This window comes from Procambarus clarkii, chromosome 4 (genome assembly GCF_040958095.1).
Source record: "Procambarus clarkii isolate CNS0578487 chromosome 4, FALCON_Pclarkii_2.0, whole genome shotgun sequence".
Lineage (NCBI taxonomy): Eukaryota > Metazoa > Arthropoda > Malacostraca > Decapoda > Cambaridae > Procambarus > Procambarus clarkii.
This window is the reverse complement of record NC_091153.1, coordinates 40,975,069-40,998,662: the sequence shown is the minus strand read 5'-3', so window position 1 is coordinate 40,998,662 and position 23,594 is coordinate 40,975,069. Positions and strand designations below refer to the sequence as shown.

The following is a 23,594-nucleotide window of genomic DNA, read 5'->3' as shown; positions in this document are numbered from 1 at the left end:
AAGTGTCTTGTGATATACCTTCTCCTCTCTGCAAACTATAGAAAACGTCGGTACCCCATAGAAAACGTCGATACCCTATAGAAAACGCCAGACTCAGAGAAAACGTTAGACCCATAGAAAACGTCGGGACCCATAGAAAACGTCGGGACCCCATAGAAAACGTCGGGACCCCATAGAAAACGTCGGGACCCATAGAAAACGCCGGACCCCATAGAAAACGCCAGACTCCGAGAAAACGTTAGACCCATAGAAAACGTCGAACACGTTAACTCTTAGTGATAAATAATTTAATACATTTTTTCCTGTGAAATTATATTATATTATTATTATATTAATTACCTTGTCAAAGGAAACGCGCCGAGCAGTGAGTGTGTAACTTCACCATTAACTTATAAATCTTTGTATAGGCCTAAATCAAATGTATAGGCCTACCCTGGGAGAATATATAGGCCAAGAGATGTCACCAACATCTCACTATATGCCTATATATATTGCACATACACACACATACAGTTTAGAGGACTAAGAAAAAGGCACTCCGGGCTCACCATAGCCCGTGCTACTTGGCACTTTGTTCCAAGTAGCGAATCTTTAACAACAATAACAACATTAGACGACAATATTATAGTTATTGGTTGACAGTCAGTTATTGTGGTCTTAATAACCCTACAGAGGGTGATTGAGGGTTGTTAAGACTTAAATTAGCTCGGGTTGTGATTTTTTTTAAGTAATTTAGCGTGTAGTGACCATTGTATGTTGTGTGTGTGTGTTTGTTGGTGCTGAGGACGTTGTGTGTGTTTGTTGGTGCTGAGGACGTTGTGTATGTTTGTTGGTGCTGAGGACGTTGTGTGTGTTTGTTGGTGCTGAGGACGTTGTGTGTGTTTGTTGGTGCTGAGGATGTTGTGTGTGTGTTTGTTGGTGCTGAGGACGTTGGTGTGTGTGTTTGTTGGTTTGCTGAGGACGTTGCTGTGTGTTTGTTGGTTCTGAGGACGTTGTGTGTGGTTTGTTGGTGCTGAGGACGTTGATGTGTGTGTGTGTTGTGCTGAGGACGTTGTGTTTGTTGTTGGTGCTGCGGACGTTGTGTGTGTTTGTTGGTGCTGAGGACGTTGTGTGTGTTTGTTGGGTGCTGAAGGACGTTGTGTGGTATTATGTTGGTGCTTGAGGACGGTTAGTGTGTCTGTTCTGTTGGTAGCTCGAGGACGTTGTGTGTGTTTGTTGTTGCTGAGGACCGTTGTGTGTGTGCTGAGGATGTTGTGTGTGTGTTTGTTGGTGCTGAGGACGTTGTGTGGTGTGTTTGTTGGTGCTGAGGGACGTTGTGTGTGTGTTTGTTGGTTGCTGAGGACGTTGTGTGTGTTTGTTGGTGCTGAGGACGTTGTGTGCGTTTGTTGGTGCTGAGGACGTTGTGTGTGTTTGTTGGTGCTGAGGACGTTGTGTGTGTGTTTGTTGGTGCTGAGGACGTTGTGTGTGTGTTTGTTGGTGCTGAGGACGTTGTGTGTGTTTGTTGGTGCTGAGGATGTTGTGTGTGTTTGTTGGTGATGAGGACGTTGTGTGTATGATGTTGGTGCTGAGGACGTTGTGTGTGTTTGTTGGTGCTGAGGACGTTGTGTGTGTTTGTTGGTGCTGAGGACGTTGTGTGTGTTTGTTGGTGCTGAGGACGTTGTGTGTGTTTGTTGGTGCTGAGGACGTTGTGTGTTTGTTGGTGCTGAGGACGTTGTGTTGTGTTTGTGGTGCTGAGGACGTTGTATGTGTTTTGTTGGTGCTGAGGACGTTGTGTGTTTGTTGGTGCTGAGGACGTTGTGTGTGTTGTTGGTGCTGAGGACGTTGTGTGTGTTTGTTGGTGCTGAGGACGTTGTGTGTGTTTGTTGGTGCTGAGGATGTTGTGTGTGTTTGTTGGTGCTGAGGACGTTGTGTGTGTTGTTGGTGCTGAGGACGTTGTGTGTGTTTGTTGGTGCTGAGGACGTTGTGTTTGTTTGTTGGTGCTGAGGATGTTGTGTGTGTTTGTTGGTGCTGAGGACGTTGTGTGTGTTGGTGCTGAGGACGTTGTGTGTGTTTGTTGGTGCTGAGGACGTTGTGTTGTTTGTTGGTGCTGAGGATGTTGTGTTTGTTTGTTGGTGCTGAGGAAGTTGTGTGTGTTTGTTGGTGCTGAGGACGTTGTGTGTGTTTGTTGGTGCTGAGGACGTTGTGTGTGTGTTTGTTGGTGCTGAGGACGTTGTGTGTTTGTTTGTTGGTGCTGAGGATGTTGTATGTGTGTTTGTTGGTGCTGAGGACGTTGTGTGTGTTTCTTGGTGCTGAGAACGTTGTGTTTGTTGGTGCTGAGGACGTTGTGTGTGTTGGTGCTGAGGACGTTGTGTGTTGTTTGTTGGTGCTGAGGACGTTGTGTGTGTTTGTTGGTGCTGAGAACGTTGTGTTTGTTGGTGCTGAGGACGTTGTGTTGTTTGTTGGTGCTGAGGACGTTGGTGTGTGTGTTGTTGGTGCTGAGGACGTTGTGTGTGTTTGTTGGTGCTGAGGACGTTGTGTGTGTGTTTGTTGGTGCTGAGGACGTTGTGTGTGTTTGTTGGTGCTGAGGACGTTGTGTGTGTTTGTTGGTGCTGAGGACGTTTGTGTGTGTTTGTTGGTGCTGAGGACGTTGTGTGTGTTTGTTGGTGCTGAGGACGTTGTGTGTGTTTGTTGGTGCTGAGGACGTTGTGTTTGTTGGTGCTGAGGGACGTTGTGTTTGTTGGTGCTGAGGACGTTGTGTGTGTGTGTTGGTGCTGAGGACGTTGTGTGTTTGTTGGTGCTGCTGGTGGCTGAGGACGTTGTGTGTGTGTTTGTTGGTGCTGAGGACGTTGTGTGTGTGTTTGGTGCTGAGGACGTTGTGTGTTGTTTGTTGGTGCTGAGGACGTTGTGTGTGTTTGTTGGTGCTGAGGACGTTGTGTGGTTTGTTGGTGCTGAGGACGTTGTGTGTGTTTGTTGGTGCTGAGGACGTTGTGTGTGTTTGTTGGTGCTGAGGACGTTGTGTGTGTTTGTTGGTGCTGAGGACGTTGTGTGTGTTTGTTGGTGCTGAGGACGTTGTGTGTGTTTGTTGGTGCTGAGGACGTTGTGTGGTGTTTGTTGGTGCTGAGGACGTTGTGTGTGTTTCTGGTGCTGAGGACGTTGTGTGTGTTTGTTGGTGCTGAGGACGTTGTGTGTGTTTGTTGGTGCTGAGGACGTTGTGTTTGTTGGTGCTGAGGACGTTGTGTGTGTTTGTTGGTGCTGAGGACGTTGTGTTTGTTGGTGCTGAGGACGTTGTGTTTGTTGGTGCTGAGGACGTTGTGTGTGTTGGTGCTGAGGACGTTGTGTGTGTTTGTTGGTGCTGAGCATGTTGTGTGCTGAGGACGTTGTGTGTGTGTGTTTGTTGGTGCTGAGGATGTTGTGTGTGTGTTGGTGCTGAGGACGTTGTGTGTGTTTGTTGGTGCTGAGGACGTTGTGTGTGTTTGTTGGTGCTGAGGACGTTGTGTGTGTGTGTTGGTGCTGAGGACGTTGTGTGTGTTTGTTGGTGCTGAGGATGTTGTGTGTGTTTGTTGGTGCTGAGGACGTTGTATGTGTTTGTTGGTGCTGAGGACTGTTGTGTGTGTGTTGTTGGTGCTGAGGACGTTGTGTGTGTGTGTTGGTGCTGAGGATGTTGTGTGTGTGTTTGTTGGTGCTGAGGACGTTGTGTGTGTTTGTTGGTGCTGAGGACGTTGTGTTTGTTGGTGCTGAGAACGTTGTGTGTGTTTGTTGGTGCTGAGGACGTTGTGTTTGTTGGTGCTGAGGACGTTGTGTGTGTTTGTTGGTGCTGAGGATGTTGTGTGTTTGTTGGTGCTGAGGATGTTGTGTGTTTGTTGGTGCTGAGGACGTTGTGTGTGTTTGTTGGTGCTGAGGACGTTGTGTGTGTTGGTGCTGAGGACGTTGTGTGTGTTTGTTGGTGCTGAGGACGTTGTGTGTTTGTTGGTGCTGAGGACGTTGTGTGTGTGTTGGTGCTGAGGATGTTGTGTGTTTGTTGGTGCTGAGGACGTTGTGTGTGTGTTGGTGCTGAGGATGTTGTGTGTTTGTTGGTGCTGAGGACGTTGTGTGTGTGTGTTGGTGCTGAGGATGTTGTGTGTTTGTTGGTGCTGAGGACGTTGTGTGTGTGTGTTGGTGCTGAGGATGTTGTGTGTTTGTTGGTGCTGAGGACGTTGTGTGTGTGTTGGTGCTGAGGACGTTGTGTGTGTTTGTTGGTGCTGAGGACGTTGTGTGTGTTTGTTGGTGCTGAGGACGTTGTGTGTGTTTGTTGGTGCTGAGGATGTTGTGTGTTTGTTGGTGCTGAGGATGTTGTGTGTTTGTTGGTGCTGAGGACGTTGTGTGTGTTTGTTGGTGCTGAGGACGTTGTGTGTGTTTGTTGTGCTGAGGACGTTGTGTGTTTGTTGGTGCTGAGGATGTGGTGTTGTGGTGCTGAGGACGTTGTGTGGTTTGTTGTGCTGAGGACTTGTTGTGTGGTGTTGTTGGTGCTTGATGATGTTGTGTGTGTTTGTTGGTGCTGAGGACGTGTGTGTGTGTTTGTTGGTGCTTGAGGACGTGCTTGTGTGTGTTTGTTGGTGCTGAGGACGTTGTGTGTGTTTGTTGGTGCTGAGGAGTTGTGTGTTGTTGGTGCTGAGGATGTTGGTCGTGTGTGTGTGTTGTGCTGAGGAGTTGTGTGTGTGTGTGTTGGTGCTGAGGATGTGTGTTTTTGTTGGTGCTGAGGATGTTGTGTGTTTGTTGGTGCTGAGGATGTTGTGTGTTTGTTGGTGCTGAGGACGTTGTGTGTGTTTGTTGGTGCTGAGGACGTTGTGTGTGTTTGTTAGTGCTGAGGACGTTGTATTTGTTTGTTGGTGCTGAGGATGTTGTGTTTGTTTGTTGGTGCTGAGAACGTTGTGTTTGTTTGTTGGTGCTGAGGACGTTGTGTTTGTTTGTTGGTGCTGAGAACGTTGTGTTTGTTTGTTGGTGCTGAGGACGTTGTGTGTTTGTTGGTGCTGAGAACGTTGTGTTTGTTTGTTGGTGCTGAGGATGTTGTATGTGTGTTTGTTGGTGCTGAGGACGTTGTGTGTGTTTGTTGGTGCTGAGGACGTTGTGTGTGTTTGTTGGTGCTGAGGACGTTGTGTTTGTTTGTTGGTGCTGAGGACGTTGTGTGTGTTTGTTGGTGCTGAGAACGTTGTGTTTGTTTGTTGGTGCTGAGGACGTTGTGTGTGTTTGTTGGTGCTGAGAACGTTGTGTGTGTGTGTTGGTGCTGAGGACGTTGTGTGTGTTTGTTGGTGCTGAGGACGTTGTGTGTGTTTGTTAGTGCTGAGGACGTTGTATTTGTTTGTTGGTGCTGAGGATGTTGTATGTGTGTTTGTTGGTGCTGAGGACGTTGTGTGTGTTTGTTGGTGCTGAGGACGTTGTGTGTGTTTGTTGGTGCTGAGGACGTTGTGTGTGTTTGTTGGTGCTGAGGACGTTGTGTGTGTTTGTTGGTGCTGAGGACGTTGTGTGTTTGTTGGTGCTGAGGACGTTGTGTGTGTTTGTTGGTGCTGAGAACGTTGTGTGTTTGTTGGTGCTGAGGACGTTGTGTGTTTGTTGGTGCTGAGGACGTTGTGTGTGTGTGTTGGTGCTGAGAACGTTGTGTTTGTTTGTTGGTGCTGAGGATGTTGTGTTTGTTTGTTGGTGCTGAGGACGTTGTGTTTGTTGGTGCTGAGGACGTTGTGTTTGTTGGTGCTGAAGATGTTGTGTGTGTTTGTTGGTGCTGAGGACGTTGTTTGTGTTTGTTGGTGCTGAGGACGTTGTGTGTGTTTGTTGGTGCTGAGGATGTTGTGTTTGTTTGTTGGTGCTGAGGATGTTGTGTTTGTTTGTTGGTGCTGAGGACGTTGTGTTTGTTGGTGCTGAAGATGTTGTGTGTGTTTGTTGGTGCTGAGGATGTTGTGTTTGTTTGTTGGTGCTGAGGACGTTGTGTTTGTTGGTGCTGAAGATGTTGTGTGTGTTTGTTGGTGCTGAGGACGTTGTGTTTGTTGGTGCTGAGGACGTTGTGTTTGTTGGTGCTGAGGACGTTGTGTTTGTTGGTGCTGAGGACGTTGTGTGTGTGTTTGTTGGTGCTGAGGACGTTGTGTGTGTTGGTGCTGAGGACGTTGTGTGTGTTGGTGCTGAGGACGTTGTGTGTGTTGGTCACAAGATCACTGGATCACAAGGCCTCTCCTAACCTGCCAGAGGACCCAAAACAGAAAACGGGACAGTACGTCACTTTCGCCAGCCGCTTCCATTTTCTAGTACGACGATTTTGGGCCTTAGGTGACGCATTCGTGCGAAAAGCGACGGTCTATGTAAGAGGACAGGTTGATGTCTATCGTTATCTATGTCAGGTCCCTCAAGGGGCTCACAGACCCTTACATTACACATGTATATGCGAGCAATCAAGGGGTGAGACTAAGGGAGTACCGGAACGACGGTCAACAGAGACTCACAGTGAGAGAGGTGTTTCCAAAGTATGGGGTCCCACAAGGCTCTATCTTGGGCCCGCTGCTGTTCCTATTTCATGTGAACACAAGGAGTGAGCTCAGACATCATATTTGCAGATGATACAAAGCTTACGAGGGACGTGAAAACAGATGACGACTGTAGTAAGTTACAGGACGATCTTGACAAACCCTTCGTGTGGTCAGTAGTGCTACGGGCTCACCATAGCCCGTGCTACTTGCAACTTAGTTCCAGGTAGCAAATCTTTAACAACAACAACAACAACTTCGTGTGGTCAAATAAATGGCTCCTGGAATTCATTCCCAACAAGTGAGAGAAGTGAGAGATGGGGAGGGAAGTGAGAGAATGGGAGGGGGAAGGGGAGGGGGAAGGGGAGGGGAAGGGGAGGGGGAAGGGGAGGGGGAAGGGGAGGGGAAGGGGAGGGGAAGGGGAGGGGGAAGGGGAGGGGAAGGGGAGGGGAAGGGGGGGACAGAGTGAGGGGTCGAGTGACACTTGGACCATCAGGTCGAGGTGGACCTTCAAGGCTCTTGAGGGGGTACCAAACATGCTTGAATATTGTTGTTCCACAGGACGGTACAGGAGCAGGCATCCTGTCACTCCTGTTAGCAGGCTGGGAGCTATCCCTTCTCCCACCTCGTTTGAAGCATCATCGTACTATCACCGTACTATCACCGTACTATCACCGTACTATCACCGTACTATCACCGTACTATCACTGTACTATCACCGTACTATCACCGTACTATCACCGTACTATCACCGTACTATCACCGTACTATCACCGTACTATCACCGTACTATCACTGTACTATCACTGTACTATCACCCTACTATCACCGTACTATCACCGTACTATCACCATACTATCATTGTACTATCACCGTACTATCATCGTACTATCACCGTACTATCACCGTACTATCACTGTACTATCACTGTACTATCACCCTACTATCACCGTACTATCACCGTACTATCACCATACTATCATTGTACTATCACCGTACTATCATCGTACTATCACCGTACTATCACCGTACTATCATCGTACTATCACCGTACTATCACCGTACTATCACCGTACTATCATTGTACTATCACCATACTATCACCGTACTATCACCGTACTATCACCATACTATCATCGTACTATCACCGTACTATCATCGTACTATCACCGTACTATCACCGTACTATCACCGTACTATCATCGTAATATCATCGTACTATCACCGCATTATCACTGTACTATCACCATACTATCACCATACTATCACTGTACTATCACCATACTATCACCGTAATATCACTGTACTATCACCATACTACCATCGTACTATCATCGTACTACCACCGTACTATAACCTTACTATCATCGTACTATCACCGTACTATCAGTGGCCAGAAACGTTCAGCGTACCTGTGGGAATAATAGGAAATGACATTGCAGACGAAGCTGCAAAACTTGCTACTAAGAGGAGAAATGTAGACATTTACATACCACAGAGTCTATCACGGATGAAGAAAGTAATTCGAAACAAAGCAATGCAGGTGATGTACAGTGACCACAACACAGCAGTTGCAACATCAGGATCTGCGGGTTGGCACAAGAAGTCAACCAACTACGAACCACTTAGTTTGATGAAAGAGAGCAGTAGAGCAACAGAAGTACACTTACATCGCATCAGGCTTGGATACCCATGTGCATGGGAAACAGGCTTGGATACCCATGTGCATGGGAAACAGGCTTGGATACCCATGTGCATGGGAAACAGGCTTGGATACCCATGTGCATGAGAAACAGGCTTGGATACCCATGTGCATGGGAAACAGGCTTGGATACCCATGTGCATGGGAAACAGGCTTGGATACCCATGTGCATGGGAAACAGGCTTGGATACCCATGTGCATGGGAAATAGGCTTACAGGTTCCGGAAGATGAGAGGAAATGTCAACACTGAAGAAATGCCCAACAGACCACTGGAACATTATCTAACACAGTGAATAGTTACAACCACAACAGACCACTGGAACATTATCTAACACAGTGGACAGTTACAGCCACAACAGACCACTGGAACATTGTCTAACACAGTGCACAGTTACAACCACAACAGACCACTGGAACATTATCTAACACAGTGCACAGTTACAGCCACAACAGACCACTGGAACATTATCTAACACAGTGCACAGTTACAGCCACAACAGACCACTGGAACATTATCTAACACAGTGCACAGTTACAGCCACAACAGACCACTGGAACATTATCTAACACAGTGCACAGTTACAGCCACAACAGACCACTGGAACATTGTCTAACATAGTGCACAGTTACAACCACAACAGACCACTGGAACATTATCTAACACAGTGCACAGTTACATTATCTAACACAGTGCACCCATTAAAAGTTCAACTTTGATTCAACAGAGCAGAAGAAGTTGTTAAACACATATGGCAAAATCTTACTGAAGCGACCATACGAGCCATAAATACTTATACTCCGCCCAAGTAAAACAGAAACAAGCAACACTTAGTGGGCCAGCCAGAGGCTTAGGGCCCGCCCAGTGGGCCAGCCAGAGGCTTAGAGCCCGCGCAGTGGGCCAGCCAGAGGCTTAGGGCCCGCCCAGTGGGCCAGCCAGAGGCTTAGAGCCCGCGCAGTGGGCCAGCCAGAGGCTTAGGGCCCGCCCAGTGGGCCAGCCAGAGGCTTAGAGCCCGCGCAGTGGGCCAGCCAGAGGCTTAGGGCCCGCCCAGTGGGCCAGCCAGAGGCTTAGAGCCCGCGCAGTGGGCCAGCCAGAGGCTTAGGGCCCGCCCAGTGGGCCAGCCAGAGGCTTAGGGCCCGCTCAGTGGGCCAGCCAGAGGCTTAGGGCCCGCTCAGTGGGCCAGCCAGAGGCTTAGGGCCCGCCCAGTGGGCCAGCCAGAGGCTTAGAGCCCGCCCAGTGGGCCAGCCAGAGGCTTAGGGTCCGCTCAGTGGGCCAGCCAGAGGCTTAGAGCCCGCCCAGTGGGCCAGCCAGAGGCTTAGGGCCCGCCCCGTGGGCCAGCCAGAGGCTTAGAGCCCGCCCAGTGGGCCAGCCAGAGGCTTAGGGCCCGCCCAATGGGCCAGCCAGAGGCTTAGGGCCCGCCCAATGGCCCAGCCAGAGGCTTAGGGCCCGCCCAATGGGCCAGCCAGAGGCTTAGGGCCCGCCCAATGGGCCAGCCAGAGGCTTAGAGCCCGCCCAGTGGGCCAGCCAGAGGCTTAGAGCCCGCCCAATGGGCCAGCCAGAGGCTTAGGGCCCGCCCAATGGGCCAGCCAGAGGCTTAGGGCCCGCAGGAATATCCCTGCAAAATAAAAGTCCCTCGTACCAGTGGCTTGAGGCATAGTAAGCACTTGCTCAACCTAGAAATCCAACATTATTCTCGTAAACTCATCTTGTATGTAAATACTTTGACCTGTATAAACATTATTATTATTATTTATTATAGTTGTACCTAGAACACGTCCTGTAGATGGGTTTACAACCACGTCTACATCCACTGCTGGGTAAACAGGGGCGAGGAATCCCCCCCCCTCTTCCTCCTCCTCCTCCATCTCCTCTTCCTTCTCTTCTCTTCTCCTGCTCCTCCACTGCCCTTCCCATCTCCGTGTTTACCAAGCGTGTCTGCGCCACTTCCCTCCTTCCGTGTTGGATTATGTTATTCTTCAATGTTATCCTCACCTTGGTCTGCTGGCTACTTGTTCCTCCTGCCCCACTCCTCACCTCCCTCACTCCTCACCTGCCCCACTCCTCACCTCCCTCACTCCTCACCTGCCCCACTCCTCACCTCCCTCACTCCTCACCTCCCTCACTCCTCACCTCCCTCACTCCTCACCTCCCTCACTCCTCACCTCCGTCACTCCTCACCTCCCTCACTCCTCACCTGCCCCACTCCTCACCTCCCTCACTCCTCACCTGCCTCACTCCTCACCTGCCTCACTCCTCACCTCCCCCACTCCTCACCTCCCTCACTCCTCACCTCCCTCACTCCTCACCTCCCTCACTCCTCACCTGCCTCACTCCTCACCTGCCTCACTCCTCACCTGCCTCACTCCTCACCTGCCTCACTCCTCACCTGCCTCACTCCTCACCTGCCTCACTCCTCACCTGCCTCACTCCTCACCTGCCTCACTCCTCACCTCCCTCACTCCTCACCTCCCTCACTCCTCACCTCCTTCACCCCTCACCTGCCTCACTCCTCACCTGCCTCACTCCTCACCTGCCTCACTCCTCACCTCCTTCACCCCTCACCTGCCTCACTCCTCACCTGCCTCACTCCTCACCTGCCTCACTCCTCACCTCCCTCACTCCTCACCTGCCTCACTCCTCACCTCCCTCACTCCTCACCTCCCTCACTCCTCACCTCCCTCACTCCTCACCTGCGTCACTCCTCACCTGCGTCACTCCTCACCTGCCTCACTCCTCACCTGCCTCACTCTCCTCACCTGCCTCACTCTCCTCACCTGCCTCACTCCTCACCTGCCTCACTCCTCACCTCCCTCACTCCTCACCTGCCCCACTCCTCACCTCCCTCACCCCTCACCTCCCTCACCCCTCACCTCCCTCACCCCTCACCTCCCTCACCTGCCTCACTCCTCACCTGCCTCACTCCTCACCTGCCTCACTCCTCACCTGCCTCACTCCTCACCACCCTCACTCCTCACCTCCCTCACTCCTCACCTGCCTCACTCCTCACCTCCCTCACTCCTCACCTGCCCCACTCCTCACCTCCCTCACCCCTCACCTGCCTCACTCCTCACCTGCCTCACTCCTCACCTGCCTCACTCCTCACCTGCCTCACTCCTCACCTGCCTCACTCCTCACCTGCCTCACTCCTCACCTGCCTCACTCCTCACCTGCCTCACTCCTCACCTCCCTCACCCCTCACCTCCCTCACTCCTCACCTCCCTCACCCCTCACCTACCTCACTCCTCACCTACCTCACTCCTCACCTGCCTCACTCCTCACCTCCCTCACTCCTCACCTCCCTCACTCCTCACCTCCTTCACCCCTCACCTGCCTCACTCCTCACCTGCCTCACTCCTCACCTGCCTCACTCCTCACCTCCTTCACCCCTCACCTGCCTCACTCCTCACCTGCCTCACTCCTCACCTGCCTCACTCCTCACCTCCCTCACTCCTCACCTGCCTCACTCCTCACCTCCCTCACTCCTCACCTCCCTCACTCCTCACCTCCCTCACTCCTCACCTGCGTCACTCCTCACCTGCGTCACTCCTCACCTGCCTCACTCCTCCCCTGCCTCACTCTCCTCACCTGCCCCTCTCTCCTCACCTGCCTCACTCCTCACCTGCCTCACTCCTCACCTCCCTCACTCCTCACCTGCCCCACTCCTCACCTCCCTCACCCCTCACCTCCCTCACCCCTCACCTCCCTCACCCCTCACCTCCCTCACCTGCCTCACTCCTCACCTGCCTCACTCCTCACCTGCCTCACTCCTCACCTGCCTCACTCCTCACCTCCCTCACTCCTCACCTCCCTCACTCCTCACCTGCCTCACTCCTCACCTCCCTCACTCCTCACCTGCCCCACTCCTCACCTCCCTCACCCCTCACCTGCCTCACTCCTCACCTGCCTCACTCCTCACCTGCCTCACTCCTCACCTGCCTCACTCCTCACCTGCCTCACTCCTCACCTGCCTCACTCCTCACCTGCCTCACTCCTCACCTGCCTCACTCCTCACCTCCCTCACCCCTCACCTCCCTCACTCCTCACCTCCCTCACCCCTCACCTACCTCACTCCTCACCTACCTCACTCCTCACCTGCCTCACTCCTCTCCTGCCTCACTCCTCACCTGCCTCACTCCTCACCTGCCTCACTCCTCACCTGCCTCATTCCTCACCACCCTCACTCCTCACCTCCCTCACCCCTCACCTGCCTCACTCCTCACCTCCCTCACCCCTCACCTGCCTCACTCCTCACCTGCCTCACTCCTCACCTGCCTCACTCCTCACCTGCCTCACTCCTCACCTCCCTCACCCCTCACCTGCCTCACTCCTCACCTGCCTCACTCCTCACCTGCCTCACTCCTCACCTGCCTCACTCCTCACCTGCCTCACTCCTCACCTGCCTCACTCCTCACCTCCCTCACTCCTCACCTCCCTCACTCCTCACCTCCCTCACTCCTCACCTCCCTCACTCCTCACCTCCCTCACCCCTCACCTGCCTCACTCCTCACCTGCCTCACTCCTCACCTGCCTCACTCCTCACCTCCCTCACTCCTCACCTCCCTCACCCCTCACCTGCCTCACTCCTCACCTGCCTCACTCCTCACCTGCCTCACTCCTCACCTGCCTCACTCCTCACCTCCCTCACCCCTCACCTGCCTCACTCCTCACCTCCCTCACTCCTCACCTCCCTCACCCCTCACCTCCCTCACTCCTCACCTGCCTCACTCCTCACCTGCCTCACTCCTCACCTCCCTCACCCCTCACCTGCCTCACTCCTCACCTGCCTCACTCCTCACCTGCCTCACCCCTCACCTGCCTCACTCCTCACCTGCCTCACTCCTCACCTGCCTCACTCCTCACCTCCCTCACCCCTCACCTGCCTCACTCCTCACCTGCCTCACTCCTCACCTGCCTCACTCCTCACCTGCCTCACTCCTCACCTGCCTCACTCCTCACCTCCCTCACCTCCCTCACTCCTCACCTCCCTCACTCCTCACCTGCCTCACTCCTCACCTCCCTCACTCCTCACCTGCCCCACTCCTCACCTCCCTCACTCCTCACCTCCCTCACCCCTCACCTCCCTCACTCCTCACCTGCCTCATTCCTCACCTCCCTCACTCCTCACCTGCCTCACTCCTCACCTCCCTCACTCCTCACCTCCCTCACTCCTCACCTCCCTCACTCCTCACCTGCCCCACTCCTCACCTCCCTCACTCCTCACCTCCCTCACTCCTCACCTCCCTCACTCCTCACCTGCCTCACTCCTCACCTGCCTCACTCCTCACCTGCCCCACTCCTCACCTGCCTCACTCCTCACCTGCCTCACTCCTCACCTCCCTCACTCCTCACCTGCCCCACTCCTCACCTCCCTCACTCCTCACCTCCCTCACTCCTCACCTGCCTCACTCCTCACCTGCCTCACTCCTCACCTGCCCCACTCCTCACCTGCCTCACTCCTCACCTGCCTCACTCCTCACCTCCCTCACTCCTCACCTGCCTCACTCCTCACCTGCCTCACTCCTCACCTGCCTCACTCCTCACCTGCCTCACTCCTCACCTGCCTCACTCCTCACCTCCCTCACTCCTCACCTGCCTCACTCCTCACCTCCCTCACCCCTCACCTGCCTCACTCCTCACCTGCCTCACTCCTCACCTGCCTCACCCCTCACCTGCCTCACCCCTCACCTGCCTCACTCCTCACCTGCCTCACTCCTCACCTCCCTCACCCCTCACCTGCCTCACTCCTCACCTGCCTCACTCCTCACCTGCCTCACTCCTCACCTGCCTCACCCCTCACCTGCCTCACTCCTCACCTGCCTCACTCCTCACCTCCCTCACCCCTCACCTCCCTCACTCCTCACCTCCCTCACTCCTCACCTGCCTCACTCCTCACCTCCCTCACTCCTCACCTGCCCCTCTCCTCACCTCCCTCACTCCTCACCTCCCTCACCCCTCACCTCCCTCACTCCTCACCTGCCTCATTCCTCACCTCCCTCACTCCTCACCTGCCTCACTCCTCACCTCCCTCACTCCTCACCTCCCTCACTCCTCACCTCCCTCACTCCTCACCTCCCTCACTCCTCACCTCCCTCACTCCTCACCTGCCCCACTCCTCACCTCCCTCACTCCTCACCTCCCTCACTCCTCACCTCCCTCACTCCTCACCTGCCTCACTCCTCACCTCCCTCACTCCTCACCTGCCCCACTCCTCACCACCCTCACTCCTCACCTGCCGCACTCCTCACCTGCCTCACTCCTCACCTCCCTCACTCCTCACCTGCCTCACTCCTCACCTGCCTCACTCCTCACCTGCCTCACTCCTCACCTGCCTCACTCCTCACCTCCCTCACTCCTCACCTGCCTCACTCCTCTCTCCTCACCTGCCCCCCCCCCCACCGTGGGAGGAGCGACCGTAACATTGAAGCCGTCGATATAAATCTCGCGTCACCTAAGACCTTCATATTATCTTTCAATGAACGCGACAGGAAGTAACTGTTCACCTTTTTTGTAGCCGCCTCGCCCACCCGGGGGTCGCTGGGGTCCCACGTGGACCCCAGCCAGCGCCTGGGGGGTCCAAGGTGGTGACCCCAGTCTGGTCTCGGGGGTCCTAGGTGGTGACCCCAGCTTGGTACGAGGGTCTGAACACCTTCAACCTCTGGTCTGAGGGCGTGACTCCCGCTCACCTGTTGTTTCATCTCGTCCGTTTTTGTAGAGGCGTCCGGATTGCCATCGGATTTGTCTTATTGTTGCGTGGGAAGGTCGGCGAACGGTCGCTGGTTCCTTTGTTGTGGCGGCCATCTTGGTCTCTCGTCGGCACCAACACATACACCAGTGCCACCAGCACCAACACATACACCAGTGCCACCAGTACCAGTGCCACCAGCACCAACACCAGTGCCACCAGCACCAGTGCCACCAGCACCAACACATACACCAGTGCCACCAGTACCAGTGCCACCAGCACCAACACATACACCAGTGCCACCGACACCAGTGCCACCGACACCAGTGCCACCGACACCAGTGCCACCGACACCAGTGCCACCAGCACCAGTGCCACCAGCACCAGTGCCACCAGCACCAACACATACACCAGTGCCACCAGCACCAACACATACACCAGTGCCACCAGCACCAGTGCCACCAGCACCAGTGCCACCAGCACCAGTGCCACCAGCACCAGTGCCACCAGCACCAACACATACACCAGTGCCACCAGCACCAGTGCCACCAGCACCAGTGCCACCGACACCAGTGCCACCAGCACCAGTGTCACCAGCACCAGTGCCACCAGCACCAGTGCCACCAGCACCAACACATACACCAGTGCCACCAGCACCAACACATACACCAGTGCCACCAGCACCAGTGCCACCAGCACCAGTGCCACCGACACCAGTGCCACCAGCACCAGTGCCACCAGCACCAGTGCCACCAGCACCAACACATACACCAGTGCCACCAGCACCAACACATACACCAGTGCCACCAGCACCAGTGCCACCAGCACCAACACAAGCACCAGTGCCACCGGCCCCCTACTCACATATTTGTGCTTGCGAGGGTTGAGCTCTGGCTCTTTGGTCCCGCCTCTCAACCGTCAATCAACAGGTGTACAGGTTCCTGAGCCTACTGGGCTCTATCATATCTACATTTGAAACTGTGTATGGAGTCAGCCTCCACCACATCACTGCCTAATGCATTCCATCTGTTAACTACTCTGACACTGAAAAAGTTCTTTCTAGCGTCCCTGTGGCTCATTTGGGTACTCAGCTTCCACGTGTGTATTTAACTGCTTCAGTCACTATAGATGTGAACAATGGAACGAAGACCTTGGACAAGCTTTACTGTGGTGCAATTGTTCCACATGTATCTTACACGTTCATCCTCCCACCTACTGTGACTGTGTCTGGCCTCCTGGCCACACCTCTTGAAGAAAAAGTTCATAAACAAATGATGTTCATTTATTTATGAATTATTAACATAAACAAATGATGTTCATTTGTTTTAACTGAAAAACATATCCAGTTAACTTAACTTTCTCCGTCCATTTACGTATCACCAAACTCTACCTCAGCTAGAAATATCAAAATAATTAACAAGAAATTAACATTTAGGAATGAGTAACACATTCAGGAATTGTAAGGTGTGACAGAGCTCAACAAGACACAATAAACCGAGTAATTTTTTTTCAGGAGCCCCTAAGGCTTTTTCAGGCTCTGAAAAAAGTCTTTTTTTAGGAGCGCACTGCTACTTTAGGAGCGCACTGCTACTTTAGGAGCGCACTGCTACTTTAGGAGCGCACTGCTACTTCAGGAGCCGCGACTCTCTTCTTTTCTCTCTACTGAATGTTCTTTGTTTGGGGGATTAGCTGTTAACTTTGGTTAAAGATTCTTAACTATATCAACTGAAAATATTATATTTTAAAAAGTTCTTTTTGTTTAATACATATCGTACAATTCGCTTTTTTTTTGCATGATAAATGTTTTCTAATCTTGTAAATCAAAATCAATTCATGTCATATTTAGACTATGTCGGTCTTATCAATCAATTGTTGAGGCTGCGACAATCGCTTATTCCCCCCCCCCCCATCCCCCCCTGAAGGTAACCAATACCCACACGAGATTTGGGCTCGTTCTCGACTCACAATCACGAATCCTGGGTTCGAATCCCAGGCGGGGCAGAAATGAGCATGGTTCCCTTTTAATTAATTTCCCCCTGCACTCCTAGCAGTAAATAGGTACTTGGGGGGATTAGGCAACTACTTTTGGGGGGGGGACATCGATATTAGCCTAACGTGTATATATATACACACAGGCTGCCTGTCCCCCGCGACCGCAAGGTAGAGAACAGGTCTTTCAACATGTTGATTTGGGTTGTTATTGTTGACCTGATCAGTTGCAGCATGTAGAAGGTGTTAGGGGGGGGATACTGGGGGATGAGTTTACCTCTTACCTGTCGAGGAGGAAGGCCACTGGTGTCAGCTCCAGTTTACCTTCCTGGTCGTTCCTTTAGTTTACTGTCTGGGACCTTCCCTGTGTTTACTCTCTCTCCGCCCGCTCTAGTTTACCTTTTCTGACTCTTTTAGTCCACCTTTTGTGTTCTTTCTTTACCCCCTCACCCTCTCTAAGTTTACCTCTTCTGTCCCCAAGTTTTCCTGCCCTCTGTCAAGTCTCCCGTCAACAGAAACATGACAGATGTCCACCGGACAGAATCAAGGAACCTTTAGCATAGTTACCCCACTTGCTATTTCGTGGACAGAAAATGGGATTTATATAAACAAACCTTCACGCCACGCCTCTCCGCCTCTGCCTTCCTGACTTCACCTCCGCCTCTCTGACTTCACCTTCACCCTGACTTCACCTGCCTTCACCTCCCTGACCTCACCCCCGCCTTCACCTCCCTGACCTCACTCCACTTTCACCTTTGAGTGCTCTTCCTGAGTCGGTAATCTGTGGCGCACAATGGCGTCGTAGCCATGGTCGGTTACCATAACCATGGACGGTTACCGTAGCCACGGTCGGTTACCGTAGCCATGGTCGGTTACCGTAGCCATGGTCGGTTACGGTAGCCACGGTCGGTTACCATAACCATGGTCGGTTACCGTAGCCACGGTCGGTTACCATAACCATGGTCGGTTACCGTAGCCATGGTCGGTTACCGTAGCCACGGTCGGTTACCGTAGCCACGGTCGGTTACCGTAGCCACGGTCGGTTACCGTAGCCACGGTCGGTTACCGTAGCCACGGTCGGTTACCATAACCATGGACGGTTACCGTACCATGGACGCCCGTCCTCCAAACAAAGACCCAAAGACCATTCCATCCACCCGCCAAACCCCCAGCTGTTTAAGAATGAAAAACGGTTTACACACGACTCATAACTGATGACGTCCGAACACTTCCGGAACAAGTGCTTCGCTGACGACTTGTGTTCGAACCACAACGCTGTAAATGCTTCACCCACGTACTACAAATATAAATAATCGTCGACAGAACCTAAACACCTAACCTAACCTATGCCTATATATGCACAATATGCTAATATATTATAATATTCATTTATATTTGAGAAAATTCCTGATTTGAATAAACAGCATGTACAAATTTATGAATGCGTCTGTGGGGTCGATCGCTGGATGGAATGGACTTGGTCCGAGGACGGGTTAGCTTGTGTAACTGCTTCGCGAATCTGGCCCCCATTTAGTGCTTGCGTAACTGCTCCGTGAATCTGGCCCCAGGTTCGTAAGTGCTTGCGTAACTGCTTTGTGACTCTGACCCAAGGTTCGTAAGTGCTTGCGTAACTGCTTCGTGAATCTGGCCCCAGGTTCGTAAGTGCTTGCGTAATTGCTCCGTGAATCTGGTCCCAGGTTCGTAAGTGCTTGCGTAACTGCTCCGTGAATCTGGCTCCTCGTAAGTGCTTCGTGACTCTGGCCCCCTCGTAAGTGCTTGCGTAACAGCTTTCTGAATCTGGCCCCTGGGATCGAGCTTAAGATCTCCGTAAGATCTAGGCAGAGTGCACCAGGCCGCGTCCAATCTTGGGCGGGCTGAGTGATGTGTAACATCTTAAGTCACCTGCCAGTGGTCACACAAGGTCCTGGGACTGGTCAGAGGACAGGAACTGGATACGACAGGTTCGTGTACGGTTTAGTGATACCACTGCACCTGGGATACAGGCTCCCAGGGTTCAGCGGAAGAGAGACAATGTCAGCCCTGTGGAGCAGTGCCCAACAGTCCGCTGGAACAGGATCTAACACTGCAAAGTTATAAACCATTACCAGTGATATTTAACAGTGCATAAAATAGTGACTCCCCAGGATACAGCCTAACCACTTGGGCTGGACGGTAGAGCGACGGTCTCGCTTCATGCAGGTCTGCGTTCAATCCCCGACCGGCCATAAGTGGTTGGCCACTATTCCTTTCCACGCGTCCCATTCCAAGTCCTTATCCTGACCCCTTTCAATGCTATATAGTCGTAATGGCTTGGCGCTTTTCCCTGAAAATTCCCAAAAGGTACAGTAACCGCCCCAGTAGGCGCGAAGACTCCATTAACCTCTGTTTCCCGCCACGTAGGTACCTCAATTCCCCCAATCAAAACCATCTCAAGTATCCTTGACGAATACAGGAAGCCGGCGGCTTGTTCAAGGTCCCCCCGTCCCCTTCTCCCCATTGTTTCTGAGGCTGTTTTAAAGATTAATTTCAAACAGAAGAATAGTCTTGTTGAACAAATCCACAATGGCCGTGACGAGGATTCGAACTTACGTCCGAGAGCATCCCAGACGCTGCCTTAATGTGTGTTCATGTGATGCATCACGCTATTGTGATTTGTGTGTGCAATAGTCTTGCTATTAACGGGTCCGGCAGCACACAGTGCCATGGGTAAATAACGGTATGGGGAAAATTGATTATCCAGTGGATATTGGATACAAAATGTTGGGGGGGGGGAGGGGGACTATCATGGAGAAAGCGCCAAGCCATTACGACTATATAGCACTGGGAAGGGGTCAGGATAAGGATTTGGGATGGGACGGGGGGAAGGAATGGTGCCCAACCACTTATGGACGGTCGGGGATTGAACGCCGACCTGCATGAAGCGAGACCGTCGCTCTACCGTCCAGCCCACCCATTTATCCCCCCCCCCATGCAGAAATATATGTTTTCTATGCAACATTGCAGCTTGTTAAGCCTGAAAATGGTGCAACGTTTGTGAACTACGTCGCACCTATTAAACTGTCGCTCAGTATTCAGTATGCCCTCAGATTTCTTCAGTATTTTGAGTCGTGGTGAGATCAGCCTTGTCCTGTCAGGTTTGTGTTGTTAGCCCTGTGGCCCTCAACCGTTCCTGGTACAGGAGTCGCCTTAGCTCTGGAATGATTTTTGTCGCCCGGTGTTGCACCTTCTCCAGAGCAGCTGTATCCTTCTGAAGATGAGGTCTCCATGCTTGGATCTATCTTGAGGTTATCTTGAGATGATTTCGGGGCCTTAGTGTCCCCGCGGCCCGGTCCTCAACCAGGCCTCCACCCCCAGGAAGCGGCCCGTGACAGCTGACTAACACCCAGGTACCTATTTTACTGCTAGGTAACAGGGGCATAGGGTGAAAGAAACTTTGCCCATTGTTTCTGACCGGCGCCTGGGATCGAACCCGGGACCACAGGATCACAAGTCCAGCGTGCTGTCCGCTCGGCCGACCGGCTCCCCTTACAGTAACAGTAAGTGGATACAGTAACCCAAATGGGGCCACACCAGAGATTTATACACTTGAATCACTACCTTCTTTTCCTTGAAAACGAAGGCACGGTTGATCTGTTGTTGTTGTTTAAGATTCGCTACTTGGAACAAAAACGTTCCAGGTAGCACGGGCTATGGCGAGCCCGCTGTGGACTTACCTAGCACAGGAGCGGGGCTGTAACTGCCACGGTTGATTATTCCAAGTGTCTGGTTAGCTTTTTTAACTGCTGTTCCTACCTGTTGTGAAGCTTTCATTGAGTGGTGCATTTGGACTCCAAGGTCCTTTTCCTCATCAGTTTGCTGTAACGTAATGTTGTTAATTTAGTAGTTGTGGCGTGGACTGTTGTGCCCCACATGCAAGGTCTTGCATTTAACATTGTTAAAAAGCATTTAACAGTCTTCTGACCATTTGTGGAGTTCCTGTAGATCTCTCCGTAAGGTCTCAATATCATGTTCACTTCCTACTTTACCGTACATCTTTGTGTCATCTGTAAAGCTGTTGGACCGTAGTTCTCAGCTGAGCTCTTTCTGCCTTTTTTGAAAAGGCATTTGCATAGTTCCAATCTACAGGGCCTGACTATCCCTTGAGCCAGAGACTTTGTGAAAAGTAACGTCAGTGGCAAGCATAGTTCTTCTGCCAGTTCCTTTATGACTTTACATTCATCCTCACCTGGGGCCTTCTAGTCTTTTAGTTTCTTAATGTTCTTCCTAATTATGTGGCATGATATGGCTATATTCCTTAATTATACGGCATGATATGGCTATATTCCTTAATTATACGGCATGATATGGCTATATTCCTTAATTATGTGGCATGATATGGCTATATTCCTTAATTATACGGCATGATATGGCTATATTCCTTAATTATGTGGCATGATATGGCTATATTCCTTAATTATACGGCATGATAAGGCTATATTCCTTAATTATACGGCATGATAAGGCTATATTCCTTAATTATACGGCATGATATGGCTATATTCCTTAATTATACGGCATGATATGGCTATATTCCTTAATTATACGGCATGATATGGCTATATTCCTTAATTATACGGCATGATAAGGCTATATTCCTTAATTATACGGCATGATATGGCTATATTCCTTAATTATACGGCATGATAAGGCTATATTCCTTAATTATACGGCATGATATGGCTATATTCCTTAATTATACGGCATGATAAGGCTATATTCCTTAATTATACGGCATGATATGGCTATATTCCTTAATTATACGGCATGATATGGCTATATTCCTTAATTATACGGCATGATATGGCTATATTCCTTAATTATACGGCATGATAAGGCTATATTCTTAATTATACGGCATGATATGGCTATATTCCTTAATTATACGGCATGATAAGGCTATATTCCTTAATTATACGGCATGATATGGCTATATTCCTTAATTATACGGCATGATAAGGCTATATTCCTTAATTATACGGCATGATATGGCTATATTCCTTAATTATACGGCATGATATGGCTATATTCCTTAATTATACGGCATGATATGGCTATATTCCTTAATTATACGGCATGATAAGGCTATATTCCTTAATTATACGGCATGAAATGGCTATATTCCTTAATTATACGGCATGATAAGGCTATATTCCTTAATTATACGGCATGATATGGCTATATTCCTTAATTATACGGCATGATAAGGCTATATTCCTTAATTATACGGCATGATATGGCTATATTCCTTAATTATACGGCATGATATGGCTATATTCCTTAATTATACGGCATGATATGGCTATATTCCTTAATTAATTCTCTTCACCTATAAACATTAGTGTGGATGATGGGATGTCATATAAACTTTCTAGTGTGAACACTGATGTCAAATATATCTTAGTGTGTTTCCTGCCCATTTGTCGTTCATTATTGTTTGGTTATTGTCCATTACTGTGTTTATATTCAACCTGTTCTCTTAGAACGTCGCTTTTCGCACGTATGCGTCACCTAAGGCCAAAAATTGTCGTACTAGAAAATGAAAGCGGCTGGCGAAAGTGACGTACTGTCCCGTTTTCTGTTTTGGGTTCCCTGGTAGGTTAGGGGAGGATACTTTACATTGACCGTTTTCTGGACGTTGGGGAATCTTAAGAGGACGGGCTGTTATATTTCCTTACGTAAATGGTTAGGTAAGAGTGGTGGTCAGCTTAGTGTGTGAAAGATCGGTTAGACTAAGTTAGGCTATCTTTATTATGCACCCCATACCCATCCCGTGGGCGGTGGTGTAAAGGATTACAGAGGCACATAATCGGTTCAGGAACTGAACCCTCTAGTTCGTTTAGCTAAGCAAGTAACAATTGTTGACGCTTGTTACAAAATTATTAATGTTATATATACATGTATACATTCTCATACATACATATACATATATATACGTATACATATACATACATATACGTATACATATACATATATATTTAATCACCCATACAAGTACACACATCAATAATCTTTAGTGTCACAAATGATTCAACAAGAGACTCACAACAGCCTCTTGTTGAATCGAGTTAAGTTAGATTTAATCATGTCACTAAAACAATACGCCCATCATCAAAGAGAAGTTTATTTTCAACTCCTACTTGCCTTAAAATGGGTCCCACTGGCCAGCTGCCTCGGAAGTTGCCAGTAATACGGAAAATCTAAAGTTGTTGACCTTGGCGCGCTTTTGACAAAAACTTCCACAACGGTCACCAGATGTTCGATTACCAATGCCTATATGACGATCTTTTTTTTGCTGCAATTCAAATATCTCACGCAATATGAATATTAACCTTTATTTTCAGTAGCATTAGAGTTGTGAGCCATGTGCCCTTGTGCTAATATTAGCGCAAAAAAGTATAAAAAAAGAGAAAATGGAAGAGTAAGCCAGGGCCAGCAGGGGAAGTAGTTGCTCCAGTTTTCGCTTTTGTTTACAATCTTACTTTCAAACGCATTCCTTAATATCCGCGACCAGACATGGCGGGAAAGGTGGAGAACAGTGTACAGGAAAGAGTCTACCTTCAAGGGTGAATCAAAATGAGTGACTAACAGAGGAGTGAGAGGCAGGTGAGTGTTATTTAGGACTTAAGATGAGTACGGGGGCAGCCTCCGCCCACCGCCACGCCCTCGCTCGGGTGTCCAGCTGGCCGGCAAAAAGTGTACTCTGAAGGGCGAGTGTATTG

At 50.7% G+C, this 23,594-nt stretch overlaps 1 protein-coding gene across 1 annotated transcript in view; it reads left to right on the top strand.

Annotated features, from left to right (window-relative positions):
- The window catches only part of LOC123750616 (uncharacterized), a 75,141-nt gene that overhangs the window by 295 nt on the left and 51,252 nt on the right, over nt 1–23,594 (top strand). The gene's annotated exons all lie outside the window — the stretch shown is intronic.